The sequence below is a fragment of the Zea mays genome, chromosome 10, assembly GCF_902167145.1.
Source record: "Zea mays cultivar B73 chromosome 10, Zm-B73-REFERENCE-NAM-5.0, whole genome shotgun sequence".
NCBI lineage: Eukaryota > Viridiplantae > Streptophyta > Magnoliopsida > Poales > Poaceae > Zea > Zea mays.
Window position 1 is genome coordinate 25033977 of NC_050105.1, and position 18849 is coordinate 25052825.

At 51.4% G+C, this 18849-nt stretch overlaps 1 non-coding gene across 1 annotated transcript; it reads right to left on the reverse strand.

The window, feature by feature from the left end:
- Positions 1-5327: 5327 nt before the first annotated feature.
- Positions 5328-5398, reverse strand: TRNAG-CCC (transfer RNA glycine (anticodon CCC)). The gene has a single exon. It is a non-coding gene; the product is annotated as a tRNA-Gly (tRNA).
- Positions 5399-18849: the final 13451 nt, after the last annotated feature.

Genomic DNA, 18849 nt, shown 5'->3' on the forward strand with positions numbered 1-18849 from the left:
CTGAAAAAATCTCTCTTCAACTCCCGAAGCATCTTCCAAATTACCTGATTATATTGTACGACATGCTTCGGGCAAAATGCTATCTGAAGAGGAAAAGCGAGAAGCTCATCATTATGCCCAGAAATTAAAATATCCAAAAGGGGCGTTGATATTCAATGGCAGCGGAGAAGAAGACTTCTTATATTGTCTCCCAGACAGCAAGGAGATCTCTGTCTACCGGGAGATGGCAAGAAGCTTTGGATTCCCAACACTAGAAGACGGGCTCTCAGTGTTGTCAAAAGATGAATTGGCCGACAGCTTAGCGTACAACAGCTTAAAGGTGAGAAAATAAACTTGTTGCTTAAAAATTCGTGTGCTTATTTTTTAATACCACATTTCTTTTGCAGGGCCTTATTTTTTAGCAATGCCCTTAGAGCGCAGAAAAGCACTGAAGACGAGGGATGTACCATGGCGTTGAATAACCTTCGTTCCGAAGTGATTGAGCTAAGGAACGAAGGTCTTGAGAAAGATAAAATATTAAACTCATTGCTTAATAAAATAAAAGAAGACGAAGCTACTTCCAAGGCCCAAGCTGAAGCCCAGAAGTGCGAAATTGGAAATCTTCAGAAACAGCTGGCTGAAGCGAAATTAAAGTGTGCAATTGCCGAAGCTGACCGAGACACCAGCGATTACTGGAAAAATCATTGGGAGAAAACGACTGCGGAACTTCGGTCTTCAAAAGAAAGATGTTATGAAAAATCCATGGAATGTGTGGAAAAAATTAAGACTAGTTTCGCCAGCGTCGACGCATATTCGAATGAAGGCAACTTCGTACTGGGCGATCCCGAAGGTCCAATCGACTAGATCAATGGCGAAGCCGAAGCTTTTGAAGAAGTTTTAAGTGGCCGTGGAGATGTCTGTGCCTTCTCAGGTGCCAGGGGAATTGCGGCTATTTTAGAGAAGGCAGGTTGCGAGCATGTGAAGATTCTGGCCCAAGCCGAAGCCACGTTCTCTATTGAAGATACAAAGGACCCCTCGGCCGAGGCAAGCTTTGTTGGCGGAAAGTTTTTCACCGACATCTGGGAAAATGGTGGCCGAGGGATGGCTCACGAAATTATAAAGAAAAGTGAAAAAGATACCCACGATGCTAGAGAAGCAGCAAATGCAGCTGAAAAAACTGCAGAAATTGAAAAGCGAATGGGTACTGTCTAATTGCTTTTGACTTTATATTTTATTATTGTGGCTTTGAACTTATTCATATTTTGTATCATAGCCGAATTATCTTCTGCCCCGAAGCCCTCCGAATCATAGGCCGACCCCGAAGCAAAAAAGGAAGATGGAATTATTAAGATGGCCGAAGCTATTATGGACAAAGTTGTTTTTTAGCTACTGAACGAAGCTGCGGAAGTAGTTTTAAAAGAAGAATAGCTATTGTTGTAAAAACATTTGGAATATTGATGTAATATTTGCTGAACAAAGTGTGTAATATTCTATGGTTTTGAAAGTAATATATAAGCTGTATATAACTCAGTTCTTTACGATGCATGAAACTTTATGTACATACCGTTTTTGAGCCTTTGGCGAAAAAACACCTTCACTTCTTTTCATGCTTCGTGAAGAATATCCATGTGCGTGAAAATATTATGCTTCGTAAGCAATAGATCTCCTCTGATGCTAAAGTTGACGAAACTGTACATCTTCAAACTTTGTTTTGTGCCTTGGCACAATTTCTTTGAAGCAATTTCTGAAGATTAGCATTGTATTCCCTTCTTGTGCCATTGATGCAAAGTGATGTATGATGTCATGTTATGCGAATGATGTGATGATGCTATGATATGCAAAATGATATTTGTGCCGAAGATACACATATGTTCCCACGGTAGGACACTGTCTCTTTGCCGTTTATTTTTCGGCGTATCAGCGTTGACTTTTCGCTGTAAGCCTCCCTTAGGAGCTTCTTCGCCTTTTATTTCGACGGTATCAGCGTTTATTTTTCGCTGTAAGCCTCCTTTAGGAGCTTCTTCGCCTTTTATTTCGGCGGTATCAGCGTTTATTTTTCGCTGTAAGCTCTGCATTCCCTTTGGAATGACTTTTGAGCAGAAAACTTACGCTGCGTTCCCTTAAGAACGACTTTTGTTGCTTCGGCAAAGACTTGCCATGCGTTCCTTAAAACGGCTTTTTGTTGCTTCGTCAAAACTTTTGGATCTTCGTCGATTTTTGAGAAAGGTATATTACATTATGATAATGTCGAAGCTATTACAAGAAATTGAAATCAACAAAAGAACTAAACTTTCAATGATTGCTCTTTATTGAAAAAGGTAAATGATAACAAATGTAAAAACTGTTTCAGAGGTAGGATATGTCTTAGTAGATGTGCTTCGATTCTGGCACAGTACTGTTGACTGTGCGAGCTTCGGACTGCTCCCTAAAGTCTCGCTGCTGGTGAGTGTGCTGGCTCCCTTCTGGCTGTTGGCCTTGGGGATAAGCGGGTTGCATTGGTGGTGGAGGTGGAGGTTGTTGCCAAGATGCCTGAGGTTGGCTTGCCGAAGCAACAGAGACTGCAGGATGGTTACCCACATACTCTGGAATGTACGGTGAGTGGTACGAAGCATTATGCATAACCTGCTTCGGCTGGCTCTGTTGGGCTGCAGCTTCTGCGATCTCTTTCTGTTTTTGAATGGTGACATGGCACATCCTGGTAGTATGGCCCTTGTCCTCACCACAGAATAGGCAGTAAATTTTCCTGGGTTGATCCCCAAACCTTCCTCCGAAGCCCCTGACGCCTCTGCCCCTTGGAGCTGGGGGCCGAGGATAGTTCTGTTGCTGTCCCGAAGCCTGGGAGGAATACTGCGACCTCTGTTGCTGACTTCCCCTATCGTCATTCTGAGTAGAGTGGATAGATCTGATGTGCCTAGGGTGGATTCTCCCTCCGAAGCCCCTGGTCATTTCGGAGAACCTGTAAACTTCCTCCCTTCTTTGTCGAAAGTCATTATCTGCTCGGATATATTCATCCATCTTCTGAAACAGTTTCTCCAGGGTCTGAGGGGGTTTCCTGGCGAAGTATTGGGCTGTAGGTCCTGGCCGAAGCCCCTTAATCATGGCCTCAATAACAATTTCATTAGGCACCGTTGGCGCATGTGCCCTCAGTCGTAAAAACCTTCGGACATACGCCTGAAGGTATTCTTCATGATTCTGAGTGCACTGGAACAAAACTTGAGCAGTGACCGGCTTCGTCTGAAACCCTTGAAAGCTGGTGATGAGCATGTCCTTCAGCTTTTGCCACGATGTGATTGTTCCTGGCCGAAGAGAAGAGTACCAGGTCTGTGCAACATTTTTGACTGCCATGACGAAGGATTTCGCCATGACTGCAGTATTACCACCATATGAAGATATGGTTGCTTCGTAGCTCATCAGAAATTGCTTCGGATCTGAGTGTCCGTCATACATTGGGAGCTGGGGTGGTTTGTAAGACGGGGGCCAAGATGTAGCCTGCAGTTCTTCTGACAGAGGAGAAGCATCATCAAAAACAAAATTTCCATTATGGAAATCCTCATACCAGTCATCCTCGTTGGCGAAGCCCTCTTGGTGAAGCACTCTGTATTGGGGCCTCCGGTTCTGCTCATCTTGCGTAAGATGATGAACTTCTTCAGAGGCTTCGTCTATCTGCCTCTGTAGGTCAGCTAGCCGGGCCATCTTTTCTTTCTTCCTTTGCACTTGTTGATGCAGCATCTCCATATTCCTGATTTCTTGGTCCAAATCGTCCTCCTGAGGCGTTGGACTGGTGGCCTTCCTCTTCTGGCTTCGGGATTCCCGAAGAGAAAGGGTTTCCTGGTTCGGGTCCAGCGGCTGCAGAGCAGCAGCCCCTGTTGCTGAAGCTTTCTTTGGCGGCATGACGAAGGTCAATGCTTGCCGAAGGTGGTAAAAAAGGGTTCACCGGAGGTGGGCGCCAATGTTGGGGACTTGCTCTCAAATGCTTCGGCTTAAGAGCAAGGCAACACAAAAAATGTTAAACGTTAAAGCCCTTCGTCCTTCGTAGCATTATTTCCCTTAGGATATAACAACCTTTGGACGAAGGTTATAAAGAATATGCCTTCGTAAGTTAAACATATAAATAAAGAAGAATTCGTATGAAATACGATAAGCAGCATGAAAAATTAAATATATTATTATCATTGAATTATTCTTATTTTATTGCTATGAATAATTTGAGATGATAACTTATTACAAATGTACCTTCGGTCTTGAGGGAAAATAAAGAATACAAGTGTGACGCAAAAGCGAATGTCAAATCAGCGTGAATAGTACGGGAGCACTGTTCATCTATTTATAGGCACGGGACGCGGCCCATGTAAAATTACACCCATGCCCTTTACATCCGCAAATAACTCTATAGTAATCCATCGACGTCTAAATAGCCTTTTTCATCTTTAAGTCGGTTTCCTTTTCTGCTATCATGCCGAAGCTCCCTTGCTCACAGCTTCGGCGCTGCATCAACCTTCGTATTCTTTGCGCTTTTCTCACTGTAGTACTGATTCAAATCCGAAGATACCTGTCCACGCATTATACTCCAGAAACATTGTTAAATCATGTTTTTGAGGACCTTCGGAAGCCGAAGGCCCCCAACAGTATATTTTTATTCTTTTCTTTTTTCCACAAACATTTTGTGGTTTGTTCCTACAGTATGTAGACCTACATATTTAATTTTGACACAATTATCAAAGTGATTGCTACAACTATCAGATTTAGTTCGTTTAATTGAATTTCCTCAGATAATTCAGATTTGAACTGCAAGTCACTCGAAAAATGAAAAACGGTGAATGCAAAATTGATATTCATGTTATTTAGCACAAGTTACGACCTATTTCAGGAACAGACCGGAATTTTTGAGGACCATGTTCACGAAACATGGCCGTGAACTTGCGATCCAGTTGTTTTAAAATTGTATAAAAAACAAAAAAGACAGAAAATCGTGAAACTTGTTAACATGTGATGATATTATATGTAGAGCCTATGATGAAAATTTGAGACTATTTCAAAAAAGTTGTCACGCACTATGTGTAAAAACATAAATATCCTTCATGCACTATGAGGTTGTCTATAGCAGGTCCTGCAAAACAATTTATATTATATATAATATTATTTATACAGTGAAATTTGAAATATTGAATTAAACAGAAGATGGCCCGGATTTAAATATGTTAGGTTCTGTGTGCCGCACCGTTCGTACTTCCCTAAAAAATGGAGTTCGTGATGTCGCTCTTCGAGGGGAATAAAAAAAGAAAAAAAAAGCGCAAAATGGATTTCGTGATGTCGCTCTTCGAGAGGAAGAAAAAAAGAAAAAAAAAACATGCGCATCCGGGGAATCGAACCCCGGTCAGTACCGTGGGAGGGTACTATGATACCACTACACCAGATGCGCCTGATGTGTTACTATGTTAGACTGTGATTTATATTCAAACCTTGTAAACTACTTAAGACACAGATCTTGTAGAACAGATGATCAGCCGACGCAAGCAACGGATCAAGACAGCGTCTCACAAAGTGGCCAAACATCATAGCACAACAAATTCCAAAACTCTGGCGACAAGTCCATCTGCCTTCAGAAACAGTACGTTCGCCAATAGAGAATCATCAACACATCACTCTGTGTGTGTGTGTGTGTGTTATATAAACTCTGGAAACCAGATATCGTTCGTTACTCGATAGGCTAATAATGGTTTAATCAATACCGCACAGTTTTCAGCAGAAGCCATATATAAGACTTGAACCAAAACACAAGATTCTACCCAGCAATCTCCAATCCAAGGCTAACCAGTTCACCATCTTGTCCCCTCAAAGGAGATGTAACTGTATCAACACTGTCCTATATTGTGTAGTCAACGAAAAGATTTTACACAGCCAACTACTTCGTACAACAAAGAAGTGTTACCATGGTGCTAAGCCTTGTATTCACATTGTTCCAATCACAAAGCTCAGGTCTCATACAGATACAGTAGAGGGGTAAGTGCACCAGAAACAGCATTTCTAATTTTCTGGCTGCAGCAACCAAATGAACGTACGTCTCCCAAATATAATAACAAAAATTCGTGACGAATCCATATTGCAGCTGCAGGCTGCAGAAAGCAAATGAGCACCCCCAAACGCCATAACAAAAACCCCATGCATCAAATTCGTTCAGTGACATATCCATCGCAGGACCCTAGCTGAAGCTCGGTATAGACATTGAATCCAAGCCTTTTCTTCACCCCTGCATAGCATAATAAACAATTTTAAATTTTAGAGACATCATAGCAACAGAAAATACGCTGATCAATCAAGTATATTCTTCGAAGATAGTAGGAAGATGGCCTACCCTATTTGTAGTGGTTACTGGTTATATCCTGATCGGTTCAGCATTGGATATTTATGTCAATATACTGAAACAAAAATAAAATCGTCTCCAACTGTTCCTCAACAGTTAGCGTAATTATTTAGGTACATCCAAGTGTTGTAGTGGACTAGTGGTTATTTGGTATCAGTTATCGCCTTGCAAACAACATATCCTGATCCATTCAACATTATATATATATATATATATATATACTAGGTCAGTACCCGTGTGTTGCAACGGGAACATATAATACCATGATAACTTATATACAAAATGTGTCTTATATTGTTATAAGAAAATATTTCATAATCCATTTGTGATCCTAGCCATACATAAATTTTGTTATTTTAATTTAGTTGTTTCACTACTACATTGCAACCATCAGTATCATGCAGACTTCGATATATGTCATGATTTGCATGGTCTCATTATTGGAGAGCACGTGCCACACCTGCCGGTAGAAGTTCCGTCGTACATCGTTAGTCATCAGGCACGCACCACCATACACGCTTGCTTAAACAAAAAATGCAAGTGTGTGTTTGCGAAGAGAATTAAAGGCAGGCCGGCACAAAAGGTACCCCGACGATGGCGAGTGGTCATTGTTGTCGGTCCACCTCTGCTCACCTCCGGTGTCGAGATGACGCCACAATCCTTGATATAATAGTCGTCGAACGCGCGCGATATGGTGAGTACCGATCACTCTTGGCTGGGCTGCCAAATGAAGTGCACCCCGGGCTCATCAGCGAGGTAGTACACCTGGTCGTTGCACCACCGGATGTGCTACTCCTCTACATACATCTTGTTCGAGGACACTCACACAACAAAAACAATGGTCGTCATTCCAGCGCACAAGAATTCATGGCCGGTCAGTAGCGACTTACGTGGCAGGTTAGGCTTCAGGTGGATGATGAGCTAGACGGCGTGATGGTGTCGTCGTAGGTTGTGATGCCCAGAACAACCCGAGAGTCGTCGACATTGGCGACGACCATGAGGTCCCCATGTTTGACGATGGACAGCGCGGTGCAGCCGCTCTGGACCACGTCCAAGCGGCGGCTGCGCCGGAGCTTGCCGTACACAGCGGCGCATGGGCCATGTAGGACTGCTTCCAGAGGTCGAACTGGCAGTCGCCAAGTATCTTCTCGTCGTCGGTGAGCGACGCCAACGCGAGCGCCTCGTGCTAGTGGTGTTTGTTCGGGGTTTCCAAGTAAGAAACATGGATTCACCTTTGGCATTGGTTTATGAAAACGATTTATAAGTTAGATCCATGGAAAAATATTACAGAGAATAAATGTTACACATGCAAAAAAGTATTTAAGTTGAAAACATTATTCAAACAAAAGAAATTGCATGCAAGGCTCTTCTTTAAATACTACTCCCTCAATCCAAAAATATAATTTAATAATCTCAGTGATACTTATCTACTACTACACATTGTGCAAGGGTAGCAGGTGGGCTTCGGGAGAGATGTATTATATGTTTTTACTATAATAGATGTAGACATAAACACACATGTGGTGTAGTGGTAGCTACAAACACATTTATTTGAGAGGTCACGGGTTCGAATCCCCTTGGAGCCTGTTTTTTTAATTTAATTTTAGCTAGGCGTGGGATGCACGTGGGAATGGGAATAGGCTTTGTGGGAGGGAGAATGAGAAAGACACGTGATAGCCGGGAATGGAAATGTGAATGGGCTTTGCAGGGAGGGGGAATGAGAAAGACAGGCAGCTAGGAATGGGAATGGGCTTTGCAGTGAGGACGGAATGGGAATGGCAGAACACGGAATGGGGCAGCCTACCCCTTACCGTCTTAATAGGTAGTAGATATATATATATATATATATATATATATATATATATATATATATATATATATAGTTGAGGTAAGCCTTTCATTACTGGAGAGAGCCCCGGCCAGGGTAGGTCCGCGGGCGACGGGTCGGGTGGTGGGGGTGCCGCGCGGGGGCACCGGGGTCGTGGTGGGGTCGCGCGTGGGGGTGTTCCGCGTTTATGCATACGGATTTTGACGGAAACGGCTGCGTAAATGGGCATAGTGGGGGTGCCGCGTTGGTGCACCGGGATCGTGGTGGGGTCGTGCGTTTATGCATGCGTATTTTGACGGCAACGACTGTGTAAATTGGCATAGTGGTTGTTGGAACTTGCTATCAGTCGCAAGAAGGCCAACAGGGGTGAACAGTATAGACAGTAGGGTTACGCGTGAGATGGCAAATAGCTCTGTTAACCAGGCCTCTCACGGGCACTGTGCGGGGGTATTTATAGGTACCTGAACGCCCAGCGCCTTGTGTTAAGGACGCATGTGCCCTCAGCTACCTAGGTTATCCCCAGAATATTCCCATAAAGCAGGGTTACAGACTGTAATTACAGGGATGCCTTTACAAATTAGGCCCGTAACACGCGGCAGCCACGCAGGGCCCGTTACAATGGGCCGGATCGCACGTGGGCCTCTGAGCTGGACGAGGCCGCACTGTGGGATGCCTTCGTCGCCGGTCTTCGTCTGGTGCCGATCAAACGAAGGGTGTCCCTGCCTGCTTTGTCTCTGTCAGAGCAGCGGCTAAGCAGCGGAGACTTCGAGCGAAGGGTGGCGTTTCTGCCTTCGCTCCAACATTTGCCCTCCGAGGGACCAGTTCGACAAAGTCACCTGGTGCCGAAGACGTCGCTAGATGGCGGAGACGCTGCCCTCGCTCGAAGTGGTTCCGCGGGGGTTTTTGATGTGACCGTTGATTGACGGCGTACTGTTGGATTGCGGGTTTCACGAAGCGCCGCGCCCTGTTGGATTACGGGTTTCCCGAAGAGCCGCGCCCTGCCTATAAAAGGGGGCGGGGCCCGGCGCTTTTTGAACTTTACTTTCCGCGCTCCGCGAAAACCCTAGCCGCCCGCCGTCTTGCTGCTCGTCTGCCCGCCGTGCTCTTGTTCGCCGGAGATCTGGCGCGAGTGAAGCAGACTGCCCGCCGCCGCCGACGGTACGTAGCGATGCCGTCCTCCTCTTCTTCCGCTGCCGCTACGCCGCCGGCCGCCGCCTCGTCGGAGGAGACGTTGAGTAGTTTGATGGCGGAGGAGTTGCGCGCCGGCGATTCTGTTGATTTCGGCGTGTCGCGAATGTCGTCGGCCCGCGTGGAGGATATGCAGCGGTTGGGCTACTTCGGCGGCGGAGTTGCTCGTGCCCCGGGGACGGAGAAAGTCCCCGAGCCGGAGGGCGAGTTGGTTGTTTTCGAGGCGTTTTTCGCCGTCGGTCTCCGCTTGCCTGCACACCGGTTTGTTGGCGAAGTCCTGCGCAGGTTCAACGTGCAAATACATCAGCTGACGCCGAATGCCGTGGTGGCCCTGTCGAAGTATGTCTGGGCGACGACTTCGTACGGCGGACAGCCATCGGTCGAAGTTTTTGCGAAGCATTATTGTTTACACTGGCAGAAGAGGATGATCGGGGACGAAGTTGCTCAGTTTGGGTCCTGCACATTCACGCCGAAGACCGGCAAGACCACGATGCAGGTAGTCGAGTTGGTTCCTTGCGCCCGCAACAAGTGGGGCAACTGGAATGAATTTTGGTTTTACGTTGCTGAGGGTACCGTCGAAGGCCACGAGGGACTTCCCGTGTCCGAGATGTGCTCTCATTTTTACTCGGCGTACCCGCCCTTTGAAGTGGCGGAGGATGATGTGGACGAAGGGGCCCTTCGGTGTGCCGCCGGCCAGAGCAGTGGGCGCGACTTGGTTGAAGAGTTTGTGGCGTACGGGGTATGGCCCTTGGCGCATGGTTGGGCGTTGGGCGAAGTATGCCCTCGCCAGATGCCTTTCCGTGGTGGAAAGGTGGTGCGGAGTCCCGCCTTCGCGCTAAATCTGCGAAACCGTGATCCGGCCGCCTTTGTGCGTGAGGCGGAGGATGAGGCGGTGCGGCTTGTTGGGCGTTATGTGCCGAGGACAGAGGGCCAGCGCAGCTGGGAGATCCGCGGGTCGAATGACCGTCTGAATAGGGTCTTCGAATTGAACCAACTGCCATATGACGGCTACCCTGGTCAAGACGATGCGGACCGCCGAGGGAAGAAACCGGTGGTGGAGACTAAAGACGACCCTGCGCCGGCGGCCGCCCCATCCTCTAAGAAGAGGAAACTAGGTACTGCCATGGGAGGACTTGGGGTTTCCGATGGCTTTGCTAGAGAGTTGATGAGGACGTGCGCGGCCCCGGGGGAAAGGATGTCTTCGCCCGAGCTCCGGGAGTCTTCGGCTCGGATGCTGAAGGTTACCGGGGTTGCTGGCCTAGGAATGTTCCTATCCCCCGCGCGGCCAGCGGGGACGTTTTTACATCTCGCATGGTTCGCAAATGGAGAGTTTTTCCTTACGGGCGGAATATTGCTGCTGTTGTGTCGGCAGTGATGGACAAGGATCGCCAGGGGGCTGCACAAAAGCGCCAGGCGGCTGTCAGGCTTGTTGAAGCCAGGCCAAAGAGGCAAAAGCGGGGGTCGGCGAAGGCTGCGGCCCCCGGCGGAGGCAAGCCGCCGCTGGCGGCGAAGTCAGGCGTCCCTGCATCTAGCAAAGCGCAGAGGCAGCGGCGGGCGCCGGAGGCTCCAAACTGGCGAAGGCTGTGCCGCCGCCCAGCAGGGTGGCGGAGGCCGCGAAGGCGGCCCAAGCGTTGCCGTCGGCAGGCAAGCGTGTCGCCGACTTCGCCACCGACATTTGTGTGGAGGACTATCTTGGTGGTAAGTCGCTGGCTCTTTTTTTTAATGTATTATTATTTTTTGTTGATACGTTGCAGGGTCGGACGAAGGCCAACTTGTTATAGTTGCGCCTGCCGCGGCGACAGCGGTTGCTGCCGCAGCGCCGAAGGCGAAGGGCGGGGCTCTTAGCGCCGGAGGCGAGGTGGCGGCCCTCGCGGCTGTGAGGGATGAGGCGGGCGCTGCGTCCCGCCGGCTAAAGGAGGTGGTGGAGTCGCTAAGTCAGGTCCGCTGAGCCGGACTTCGCTCTCTTTCTCTCTCTTTTTTTTCAACAGACTTCGCTGGCTCTTTTTTTTCAACGGGGCCGTGGTCTTGTGCGTGTTGTGCAGGTGGCTGACTTTGCCAGCCGCACGGCGTCGGGGGCCCTCACGGCAGTTGTGTCTGCCGAAGTCGAGAGACTTCAGACACAACATGCTGACGCCGTCCGAGAGAAATCGGCCGCCGACAGCAAGTGCCGCAAGCTGGCGGACAAGGTGGCCGCACTGGAGGGAGAGAAGGCTGACCTCCGGCGCCAATTGGCCAGGGAGAGGAGGGAGACCAACGAGGCCCTCGCCAAGGCGCAAGCTTCGTAGGCGGAGGCCAAGCTGGCCCGAGCGGAGGGAAATATTGCCAGGGAGCGCGCCGAGCAGCTGCAGGAGCGGCTCATCGCCCTGGAGAGCCGCGTGGAGCGGGCCGAGGCCGCGATGTGAGCGGAGGCCGAACGGACGCGCACACAGCTTGTGAGCACATATCGTGAGCTGGGTGCGCGGACTGGTGACTTCGAAGTGCCGGACCGAGAGTCCGGGCTTCGTTGTCTGGAATGGGTGCAGGAAGAACTGCAGGAACTCCCCGCTGTCGTGGGGGGTTCATGTCGTACGCCTCCCTGGTCACCTGCGAGGGGGCGATCAACGCGCTCTCCCGCGAAGGGTGCCGGCACTTCGAGGTCTTCGACCAGGCGGATGAAGATTTTGATCGAGATGTCTATAAGGTTGAAGACCTCGTGGTGAAGGATTCTGCCGGGGCCCTCTACGACCGGATGTGGGGTCCGCACGGTCGCGAAGTGGTCAGGGAGCGGGCGGAGACGGCGATGGCTCAGGTAACATTTTCGTTTGTTTGGCGTTTGGTGGATGTGGGGTGTGCGTGTGTTTGCTGAATTTTGCGTGTTTTGTCTTAGGCGTTGCGTGGCGAGCGGGTGGACGACTTCGGGGCGTTGAACAGCGCGCTGCCTGACCCGGAGCCGACCCCTGCGGAGGCCGTGTCCGGGGTCGCCCTGGAGCCAACCCCGGAGACCGCGGAAGACGCACCGGATGCCCCCGCATCCGCAGCGGCTGGCGAAGACCTGCCCCCGAAGGTGGCCGAAGGCGCACCTGATGCCCCCGCGGCTGCTGCGCCAAGTGCTGAAGATCCCGCGGCGGTGGCGGCGGAAACAACAGCGGAAGCAGCGGCGGAGCCAATGGCGGAGGCTTCCGCGGCGCCAGGGCCTTCGCAGGTGGCGTAGTGGGTGTATAGGGTTGGGGAATTTTGGATATGTTGCTGAACTTTGGTTGCTGCGCAGGTTCAAGATTTTGGGCCTGCGCACGCAACCGCTACTACTGAATTTTTGGCGGCTTCGACCGCGGAAGGTGGTAATGAATATGGTGGATTTGCATCTGAGTTTTTTGATTTTACTGACTCTGGGAGCTCGGTTGAGTGGACTGAGGAGTCGTCGGAGGAGGACTTGGACTATTTTGCGGCCTTGGACGTGGCTGCGGCGGAGGCCTCGCCACATGCCGTGGACGCGCAAGATGTGCCAGGTCCTAGCACCGGGCGCCGACGGCGAAGGGCGGTTGCAAAGCGTAGGGTTAGTACGGAGGAAAGGGGTCGGCTTCGTGTGAGTAGGGCTGGTCGGCAGGAACTGTTGTCTGTGCCCGCCGCCGCGAGTACAGGGGAAGGGGAACTGCGGAGTCTTTTTGCGGGTGAGGAGCTTAGGATAATGTTATTTAATTATAGGGAGATGGGAATTATTCCTAAGGTTGAGCCGATGTAGAGTGTGGCGCCCTAGCTTGTATATGTGTAAAGGCTTGTACGATGAAGTCGTGTGCCCTCGCTTGCCTGTGACTGCGAAGGCGTTGTGTACTTTGTCTGGTATGTTTTGTTATGCTGTGCTGGTGTGATTATAGTCGGTCTTAGCGCGGACGGTTTGATGCTGTCGTTTCTGCTTTTGTTGTACTAGTTCGGCTGCGCCCTTAGGCGGCTTCTGCGTGGATAGTCTTCGCGGTAGGCTTCGGTTTTTTCGCGCTTGTTGTGCTAGTCCGGCTGCACCCTTAGGCGACTTCTGCGCGGATAGTCTTCGCGGTAGACTTCAGGTTTTTTCGCACTTGTTGTGCTAGTCCGGCTGCACCCTTAGGCGACTTCTGCGCGGATAGTCTTCGCGATAGACTTCGGGTTTTTTCGCACTTGTTGTGCTAGTCCGGCTGCACCCTTAGGCGACTTCTGCGTGGATAGTCTTCGTGATAGACTTCGGGTTTTTTCGCACTTGTTGTGCTAGTCCGGCTGCACCCTTAGGCGACTTCTGCGCGGATAGTCTTCGTGATAGACTTCGGGTTTTTTCGCACTTGTTGTGCTAGTCCGGCTGCACCCTTAGGCGACTTCTGCGCGGATTTGTCGCACGCGAGGGTGGCTAGCGCTTAGCCTCGCGGTGACCTCGAATTGGTCGAATATCGAAGACCGTCGTTGCGGTCTTTTTTCGACGCATGTTTTTGCGGGGGATTTTTCACACATATATTACATGGCTCCGCCTCGTTAAAAACCTCACCCCCCGGGAGGAAAAGAGTGCGGGCCGGTACAAGATTGTTTTTGGCGAATTACAAGGGCAGAATCAGCCCCGATGAGTCAAACAAAAAATTTGCGGAGGTTATCGATGTTCCAGGAGTGCTCCAGGTCCTCGCCGTTTGGCGTTGTGAGCCTGTAGGCGCTGGGGGAAGCTTTTGTCTTGACTATAAAGGGGCCCTCCCACTTGGGCTCCAGCTTGCCCCTGGACTCCGTCCGAGCTGTACGGACGAGTACGAGGTCCCCTTCGCTGAACTCCCTCGGGATGACTGCGTGGTCGCGCCATGCTTTGGTCTGGGCTTGGTATTTGTTTAGGGCCTGTAGGGCGAAGACCCGGTCTCCGTCAATGAGATCTTTTGAAGTTGGCTCGTCCACGTCGGGGACGGCTGACGGAACTGTACGCGGGGACCCATGCTTTATTTCTTGCGGGGTCATGGCCTCCGATCCGTATAGAAGGCGGAAAGGAGTGAAACCAGTCGCCCTGCACTCAGTTGTGTTTAGCGCCCAGACTGCCTCCGGTAATAAATCGGTCCATCTGCCTTTTTTTTCATCGAGGAGCATTTTCTTGACAGCTGTGAAGATTTTCCCATTGGCGCGCTCCACGACCCCGTTGGACTGCGGATGGTAGACTGAAGCGAAGGCAAGCTTGGTGCCGATGGAGAAACAAAAATCCTTGAAATCTTGGCTGTCAAACTGCTTGTCGTTGTCAACTGTTAGCTCGGACGGTACTCCGAAGCGGCAAACAATGTTTTGCCAGAAGAATTTTTGGGCAGTCTTTGATGTTATTGTAGAAACAGCCCTCGCTTCGATCCATTTGGTGAAGTATTCGACGGCTACGAAGGCGAACTTGAGGTTCCCCTGAGCGGTGGGCAGGGGCCCGACAATGTCCAGGCCCCAGCGCTGGAGAGGCCATGTATGGGCAATCAGCTTTGTATACTGCGAGGGACTGCCTGACCGAGGAGAAAACTTCTGGCAGGCTTCGCAGGACCTTGTGACCCGATTTGCGGCGCAGATCATTGCGGGCCAGTAAAACCCTTGGCGGATCACCTTGGCAGCTAGGGCCCTTGGCCCTGCGTGCGAGCCGCATGTGCCGCTGTGGACTTCACGTAGGATCTGCATGCCTTCGGTTTCGGTGACGCACTTAAGCATTGGCTGACTGACCCCTTTCTTGTAGAGTTGGCCCTCAATCAGTGCGAAGTCCCGGCTTCGATGTCTGAGGCGCTTGGCCTCACTGACGTCGGTTGGATGATAGTACCCCTGTAGGAACAGGGTTATTGGTGCCCGCCAGTCTTCGGTCATGATTAGGTTGACTATGCGGTGGCCCTCGCTATCATTAGTTATTTGGAGCCCTTCGGGGCTCCGGACGGCTGGCGTGTCGATGGTGTGAAAGAACACGTCGGAGGGCAAGGGCTCGCCCCTGGCGGCAGCCTTGGCCAATGCATCGGCCTCCTCGTTCTTGGCCCTATCCACATGCTGCAAGGTGAATCCCTTGAACTGTCTCTCGAGACTTCGGATGACCGCGAGGTATTGCATGAGCGCGGGGTCTTTTGCTGCATAGTCTTTCTCGACCTGGCCGGCAACTATCTTGGAGTCTGTTTTGATGATACATGTGGTGACTCCGAGGGCCCTTAGCTTGCAGAGGCCGAGGATGGCCGCTTCATACTCTGCTATATTGTTTGTGCATCTGTCGGATTCCAGAGCGAAGCTGAGGCGTGCTGCATATCTGTGTTTGACTCCGGCTGGTGAGGTGACGACTGCAGCGACGCCTGCCCCCGCATGGCACCATGCGCCGTCGCAATGGATAGTCCAAACCTTCTCTGTGGACGGGTCCGGCTGTGTTATTGGCCCAGTCCAGTCGACGACGAAGTCTGCCAGGACTTGTGACTTGATGGCTGTCCTGGGCTCGAAGTTGATGTGGTAGCCGGAAAGTTCGGCTGCCCACTTGGCAATCCTCACCGATGCCTCCGGGTTTCTGAATAGTTCGCCGAGCCCCCTGTCTGAGGTGACTCGGACTTTGAATGCTTCAAAGTAATGGCGCAGTTTGCGCGAAGACATAACGACTGCGTAGGCGATCTTCTCCAGCTCTGTCATGTTGCATTTGGACGGTGTCAGTACCTCGGAGACATAGTAAACAGGGCACTGTCTGACCGCGCCCTCAACTGTCTGCTCCTGCACTAGTGCCGCGCTGACCGCGTGCGGCGAAGCCGTGACATAGAGCAATAGGGGGAGCGAGGAGTCGGGGCTCGTGAGGATGGCCAGCTCCGACAGGTACTGTTTTAGTGAGGCGAAGGCCGCTGCTTGCTCCGGTCCCCAGGCGAAGTCTTTTGCACCGCGAAGTGTTTTGAGGAAGGGGAGACTTCGCTCGGCGGACCTGGAGATGAATCTGTTGAGAGCGGCCAATCTGCCTGTCAGACGCTGGACGTCCCTGACGGACTGCGGAGGCAACATGTCCACGATGGCCTGGATCTTGGTTGGGTTGGCCTCGATGCCGCGATGTGATACCAGGTAGCCCAATATCTTGCCCTGGCGAACACCGAAGATGCACTTTTTCGGGTTTAGGCGGAGTCGTGCATCTCGCATGTTCGCGAATGTCTCGGCGAGGTCGGCGAGGTGGTCCTCCTTATTCTTGCTGGCGACGACGATGTCGTCCACATATGTAAATATATTTCTGCCAACCTACCCTTCGAGTACTGTTTTGGTGAGTCTAGAGAAGGTGGACCCGACATTCTTGAGTCCCTCCGGCATTCTGATGAAGCAATATGCGCCGAAGGGTGTTATAAAGCTGGTGCTAGCCTTGTCTTCCTCCTTCATGTATATCTGGTGATAGCCGGAGAAGCAGTCGAGGAGTGACATGACCTCGCATCCGGCCGCGCTATCGACTATTTTGTCGATCCGTGGCAACAGGAAATTGTCCTTTGGGCAGGCCTTATTGAGACTGGTGAAGTCTATGCACATTCGCCATTTCCCGCTTTTTTTCTGCAACATTACAACATTGGAGAGCCACGTGGGGTAAGCCACTGGCTCGATGAATTTAGCCTCTAGGAGGCGGTGCACCTCCGCCTTGGCGGCTTCTGTCTTTTCGTCGGACATTTTGCGAAGCCTTTGCTTTTTTGGTCGCACCGAAGGGTCAATTCCCAAGCTGTGCTCAATTATGGATCGGCTGACTCCGACCAGGTCGAGGGCGGACCAGGCGAAGACATCTTTATTCTTGGACAGGCAGCAGAGAAGCTTTTCTTCTTCATGTGAGGTAAGGTCTTCGCTGATGGTGACTGTCTGCTTGGGCGTGGCCTGATCGAGGGGGACAGTCTTGGTCCCGTCTTGGCTCTGCAGCTGTGCCTTGTCGTGCTGTTTATCGGTTGGGCTGGCGGGCGCAGGGACCTCGCACTGGGTCGTGAGACAGTGCACGTTCCTCTGACCGGGCACGAAGTCCCGCTCTATGTTGCGCGCCGTCTGCTGGTTGCCGTAGACCGTAATAGCGCCAAGCGGACCTGGTATCTTCATACATAGGTACAGTCCGTGGATGGCAGCTTCGAACTTATTGATGGAGCCCCGGCCCATGATGGCGTTGTATGGATATACCATGTCGATGATGTCGAAGGTTACTTGCTCACTTCGGGCATTGGGTGCTACACCGAAGGAGAGGGGCAACTCTATTTTGCCAACGGGAAAGGTGCCCTTGCCGCCGAAGCCATACAACGGGTTGTCCGAAGGCTTGAGCAGGCTGTGGCTTATACCCATGCGGTCGAAGGCGTGGAGGAAGATGATGTCCGCCTGACTGCCGTTGTCGACTAGGACTTTGTGTAAGTCCCAGCCTGCCACGCTGCAATTGATGACCATAGCGTCGATGTGGGGGGCGCTGCGGAGGTCGACGTCTCGTGCGTCGAAGGTTAGCGGTATGTGGGACCACTTTGTCTGCACAACTGGGCCAGTGACGGCGACATGGTTGATGATGCGGTAGTGGTCCCGCTTCTGCCTCTTGGTGTCGAAGTCAGTGCTGGACCCCCCCGTTATCATGTGAATGACTCCGCGATATGGCTGATCGGCGAAGTCTTCCTGCTTTGGGGCATGGGGGATGTTTTGATGTTGCTGGTGTGGTGGTGGGGGTGGAGGAGGTACGATTTGTACTTCCTGATGGTGTTGGTAAGCGTGGTGCGGTGGATGCGGGGCGGGAGCGTGGATGTATGGTGGAGGGGGTGGCTGGTAATTGTGCGCGACAATTCTGGGATTGTCGGCTGGCTGCGCCCGCGCCATTCTGTCTCTGGTGGCCTTCGTTTCGGGGCAGTCTTTGGTTTGGTGGGCGCAGTCTTTGCCGTGGAAAAGGCAGTAGAATCGGCGCGGCGGCTGTGCGCGCCCTCGGCCCCTGCCACGAGTTCCATTTCCGCGGCCCTAGGGGGGATATTCCTGGCGACGAGGGGGGTCAGCAGCGGGATGCTGGTTGGCGATGTTGTGCACTTGCTGCTGACTGCGGCCGTCTCGACCGGAGTCTGGCTGCGGAGTCCTCGTCCACGTGCGGCTGGACTGCGGGGCATCTTTGGGTTTCCGCTGTGACTCAACCTTGCGCTGGTGGAGCTCTTCGGATTTGGCATATTTTTCAAAGAGCTGATATAGCTCCTGGAGGTTCTTGGGTGGATCTCTGATACAGTGGCTGTAGAGGACGCCGGCACGAAGGCCACTGATGGCGTAGTGGATAGCGATCTGATCATTGACGGAGGGCAGCTGTGACTTGAGTGTTAAGAATTTGCGGTAATACTCCCGCAGAGTCTCCTTTTCCAGCTGCTTGCAAAGCGAGAGCTCGGCCAAGGCGTCGGTGTCTGGGCGGTACCCTTGGAAGTTGAGCAGGAACTTGTCCCTGAGACTTCTCCATGAATCAATGGACAGTGGAGGCAATCTGGTGAACCAGGTGAGTGCTGGGCCCTCTAGGGCGATGATGAAAGACTTCGCCATTGTGGCGTCGTCCCCTCCAGCGGATGCAACGGCGACCTGATAACTCATT